Source organism: Rhinopithecus bieti, unplaced genomic scaffold, assembly GCF_001698545.2.
Source record: "Rhinopithecus bieti isolate Rb0 unplaced genomic scaffold, ASM169854v2 scaffold_50877, whole genome shotgun sequence".
In the NCBI taxonomy this organism is placed as follows: domain Eukaryota; kingdom Metazoa; phylum Chordata; class Mammalia; order Primates; family Cercopithecidae; genus Rhinopithecus; species Rhinopithecus bieti.
This window is the reverse complement of record NW_016821745.1, coordinates 1,187,710-1,193,473: the sequence shown is the minus strand read 5'-3', so window position 1 is coordinate 1,193,473 and position 5,764 is coordinate 1,187,710.

Below are 5,764 nucleotides of genomic sequence, written 5' to 3'. Positions count from 1 at the left end.
TTCTCATATGTTCGCTGGCTGCTTGTATGTCTTCTTTTGAGAAGTGTCTGTTACTGTCTTCTGCCCATTTTTTAATAGGGGTATTTGTTTTTTGCTTGTTGAATTAAGTTCCTTATAGATTCTATATATTATTGTTGGATGCATAATTTGTTAATATTTTCCCCATTCTGTAGATTATCTGTTTACTTAACTGATACTCTTTTTTGTTGGGCAGAAGCTCTTTAATTAGGTCTCACTTGGCAATTTTTGTTTTTATTGTAATTGCTTTTGAGGTCATAGTCATAAATTACTTTCCAAGGCCAATGTCCAAATGATGTTTCCTAGGCTTTCTTCAAGGATTCTTATAGTTTGGGATCTTACATTCAAGTCATTAGCCCATCTTGAGTTAAATTTTGTATAGAGTGAAAGGTAGGGGTCCAGTTTAATTCTTTTGCATATGGCTTGCCAGCTATCCCAGCACCATTTATCAAATAAGGAGTCCTTTCCCCATTGCTTATTTTTGTTGACTTGGTCAAAGATCAGATGGCTATAAGTGGGCAGCTTTATTTCTGGGTTCTCTATTCTGTTCCATTGTTCTATGTGTCTGTTTTTGTACCACTGCCATGCCTATTCTCACTACTTCTTGTTTTGTTCCCCTTCTCAAGGGGAATGTTTCCAGTTGTTGCCCATTCAGTACAATGTTGGCTGTAGGTTTGTCATAGATGACTCACTATTTTGAGGTCAGTTCCTTTGATGCCAAGTTTCTTAAAGGTTTTTATCATGAAGAGATGTTGAATTTTGTCCAAAGTATTTTCCCTGTCTATTGAGATGATTGTATGGTTTTTGTTTTTAATTCTGCTTATGTGGGGAATCACACATTTATTAATTTATGTATGTCAAACCAACCTTGCATCCCAGGAACGAAGCCTACCTGATCGTAGTAAGTTAACTTTTTGATGTGCTGTTGGATTTGATTTGCTAGTATTTTTGTGAAGAATTTTCGAATCTATGTTCATCAGGGATATTGACCTGTACTTTTCTTTTTTCATTGTGTCTTTGCCAGGTATTGGCATCAAGGTGACGCTAGCTTTGTAGCATGTTAGGGAGGAGTCCCTCCTCTTCAATTCTTTGGAATAATTTCAGTAGAATTGGTAACCGCTCATAAAATTGGTAATAGCTCTTTTTGTATGTCTGGTAGAATTCAGCCGTGAATCCATTTGGTCTGGAGAGTTTTTTGGTTGGTAGGTTTTTTATTATTGGTATTATTTATTATTAGTTCAATATTGGAACTTGATATTGGTCTGTTCAGGGTTTCAATTTCTTCCTGATTCGATCTTGGGAAATTGTGTGCTGCCAGGAATTTATCCATTTCCTCTAGATTTTTTAATTTGTGTGCATAGAAGATGTTTACAATGGTTGCTGAGGATTTTTAGTATTTCTGTGGGATGGCTTGTAATGTCACGCCTGTCATTTCTGATTTGAGTTTTCTCTCTTTCTTGTTAATCTGCAATGTATCACTCTTGTTTGTCCTTTCAAAGAACAAACTTTTGGTTTCTTTGATTTTTTGTATGGACTTTGGGTCTTCAGTTTGCCCAGTTCTGCTCTAAATTTAGTTATTTTTAAAACAAGCGGGTTTTGTTCATTTCTTTTAAGCCCATTCTTGTTGTGTGTGTTGTGTGTTGTATGTTTGTGTATGCGCGTGTGTGTACATATATACAGATGCACACATGCACACACACACTTGCAGACAGGTTCCCGATTCACTGGTGTTTCTGTAAGCACAGTCTGATTAAAATGTAAAAAAAGCATTCTGGCTCCCTACAAAGGTTTCAAATGCAACCACTGAAAACACTTTAGGCTAAACCTGAAAAGGGCGGCGGAGGGGAAATCTTATTATGCAACAGTTTCTTGTCCTTGCCAAACACCAGTGCTTGGAAGTGAAGAAGAGAGCTGCACACCTGTGTCCATTGGCATCAAGTTAAATAGATACAAAAATTAGGCAAACAGCCAATCATCTGTCATCTAAAGATTCACTTGAAGGATTTTAATAGACTTTTTACAAGTAGGAATTTAAAATTTCCACACTTGGAGAGTCTTCCTCCGATATTTACAGAGACATTACAATTTTTTGTGACATTCGGGCAAAATTAGGAAGTCATATTAATAATAGGTATTTAGAAGCAATCACGTTAACTTCGGGGAAACCCAGGTAGGTTTGAGTAAGTGATCGTTTATCACACTTCACCATTTACTTTTGTTTGTACCCTTGATAATTCTGTCTTTATAATAATGATAATCATATATCTTTGACAACTTTTATCTCAAATACTCACTGGTATTAACTCTCTGTTAAGATTTCATCACTCGTTTGCTCAAGGTTCATGGAATTCCATTCTATGCCAGGCCCTGTTCTCTGCACCAGGGATAGAGCTGAACAAACAAGTAACTCTGTCCTCAAGAAGTTTACGTTCTAGAGAGAATTTTTAACATGTTCCTCAATTTTGTTTTGCAAACCAAATTTTCTCTGTTCCAATAGCAGAAAATAAAAATGAATGGAATAGCTGTGAAATCTATCATGAATCTCCTTTTGGAAAAGCCATTACCTGGAATTCTGAATTCTGAAATATGTACTTGCTAGGGATTTTCATGACCAACAAGCAACGGTAAGAAATAAACGTCCCAGTATGGGTTGTCTCAGGGGCCTCAGATGCTGTGGCAAGAGTATGCCATTTTAGTTATTTATTTTCATAAGACTCAGGAAGTAGGTATTTTTAAGAACAGTTCTAATAAGACAAGTTTTATAACATAGTGGATAAATAACCACTGGCAGCTTTTAGCACTTTAAAATTTCTAAATTGCTCTCTAGAACCACTTTGTCATTACCCACACATAGTCCTATGGGGTCAGGTGGGGTGGGAGATAACCCCACTCTAAGCACACTAACTCCTAGCCTTAGAACAAGGCAGCCCACCAGGAGATAGGGGACCTGCCCTTGTCACTTGGTCTCTTGCAGATTTGGCTTCCTGGAGCAATGTGTCTTATGGAGGGTCACTGCAAGAAATCTCTTTATGAAAACGTTCACTCCAAATCTTTCATGAAACAAATGAGAATATAAATAAGTAATTTCTTGTTGCACTTGTTGCTGTTGAGGACACTGCACACTAACCCTCAAACCTGATAGAAAAATTCAAGGTAATGCTTTGTGCATTCGGTTTTCAGAAAAGATTTCCTTCTTCCCAAGAATTAAAATGTTTTATTCATGTCTAATGAAACTGTTGCATCTCATCATGTCTCTACTTTTTTATGCATTCCAAGAAACTCTGAGTCCAATTTGAAACTGACATATTGTGTTTTTGTAGGGCTTTTGGTCCACAAAAGATGGACCTTTTCTACTAAGTAGACCACTTTCCTACTTCCATTTCCATACTACCAAGTCTTCGTAATGGTGTTTTCTCTGCCTGTTTCAGGCTGGTATGTTTTAACAGTATGGTATTTTTCCGCTTGTCTTAACCTGCCTCAAATCCTTTTTGTAGTGAGTAGAACGAGATGGAGTATATTTAGATTTACATGCATCCTCAGTTTATAAGTAGAGAAATTAATCATAGACATTGTAAGTGCCGGGGCCAAGGTAACAAAGCTTGGATAGAGCTAGACTTGGAACCCAGATTTCTGAGCAATTAGTCTGTGTTCATTTTATTATGCCACCTCCGTTCCCCTTATTAACTGTAAGGTAAATAACAAAGACACCTTGATTGGAAAAGTGCCTGAACTTGACAGAACCATAACACATTTGCTGTCCCTGTGAATCCTCTCCTCAAATTGACCCTGTCTAGCTCTACTGTTCAGTTTCTCTTCATCAGTCCAGGTCGCTAGCACCAGCACAATAAAAATTCACTTCAATTTATCCAAAATCTAAGCAGGTTTGGCCAAACATTGATGACTTAACTATGTGGTTTCAGTCAGTCAGGACTTAAACATTAAGAAAGAAACACAAGCCCTAAGGGAAAAAATTGGTTGGCTATGAATGCCGCTGAAGCTAAGATAGATGTCTATGATATACTGGTAGCTAAAGATAATCTTTTCTCAACCTTCTTCTTCTGCCTAGCAGAATCCCCTTGGACTTACTTAGGTCAAAGTCCAGACATTTGGATTTCATCCAAAATGCTCAGTTCCCGGTTTCAGAAGGAGAACTAAGGCAGTCCTGTCAGTTAAAGAGCGATAGCGGCACAAGAAATGCTGCCATGCCTTTATCAATATTCAAGCCCCGGCTAAGCGATCCAAATCCCACATAGACGTTTGCATTTCTGTCTCTCCATTGATCTAGGAGCCCCAGTGGTGCCATCCCAGGGAGCTGAATGCCGGTTTATTTAATATACTGATCTTTGAATTCCATTAATATAAATGGCCGCTTACAGTGTTAAACCTGTCCGTCGCAAAGACAGATTTCTGCTAAAGCGATGACCACTTAAGGCGCCACCTCTTCATGATGGTTATTCCCTTGCCTACCATCTCTGGCAATAAAGATTTAATAATAACAACGGGTTTTCAGTGAAGAATTGTAAAGGTCATCAGGTGGCCTTGGGGTAACTGGCCAGTCCAGGCTCTCAGCACCCGCAACGAGGCAGACAACAGGCCCACAGCATAACCTAGGTCAACTGAGGAGGGTAACCTGTCCCATTGACTATTTCATCCAACAGATACCTGTGGAGCCCCTTCTAAGATTCAGGCCAGAAATGTTTGCTGCGGATACTGTCATAAATATAAAAGACACTGATGGTTTTCAAGTAAGCAGACTTTCCCAGCTCTGACAAAGGAAGTGGAAGGAACATATATGGCTGAAGGCCACTAGAGACAGACTTCAGAGAAGCTCAGCCTGAGAAAGGGAGAGGGAGGGAGCCGCACACAGACACAGAAGACTCACCCCAGGGAACCGCAAGTGCCAGGGCAAAGCCAGGAGCATGTGAGCCCTAATGTGGCTCCAGAAGCCCACAGATGAGGGCTACCATCTCTGAGTTTGGTACCATCAAACTACCATCAAACTCAGACACATGACTGAGTTTGCAGAAGGGGGAGAAGGGAGCTCAGTGCCACACAGAAAGTGGCTGGCAGCTTAGATTGGAAATGCCACAGAAAGCCGCTAAAGTCTTTTTTTTTTTTTTTTTTTTTTTTTTTTTGAGACAGAGTCTGGCTCTGTCGCCCAGGCTGGAGTGCAGTGGCCGGATCTCAGCTCACTGCAAGCTCCGCCTCCCGGGTTTACGCCATTCTCCTGCCTCAGCCTCCCAAGTAGCTGGGACTACAGGCGTCCGCCTCGTCGCCCGGCTAGTTTTTTGTATTCTTTAGTAGAGACGGGGTTTCACCGTATTAGCCAGGGTGGTCTCGATCTCCTGACCTTGTGATCTGCCCGTCTCGGCCTCCCAAAGTGCTGGGATTACAGGCTTGAGCCACCGCGCCCGGCCGCCGCTAAAGTCTTTTAAGCAAAATAATGACAAGATCTGAGTCACATTTTAAAGTCACCAATATGACTTCTGTGTAGACTATAGACATGTAGAGCAAAGTCAGGAACACCAGGAAGAGGCTCCTAGAACCCAACCATTCATTGTGCAGAGCAAAGGCAGGAACACCAGGAAGAGGCTCCTAGAAACCAACAGCTCATTATGCAGAGCAAAGGCAGGAGCAACAGGAAGGGGCCCCTAGAACCCAGCCGTTCATTATGCAGAGCAAAGGCAGGAACACCAGGAAGGGGCCCCTAGAACCCAGCCGTTCATTATGCAGAGCAAAGGCAGGA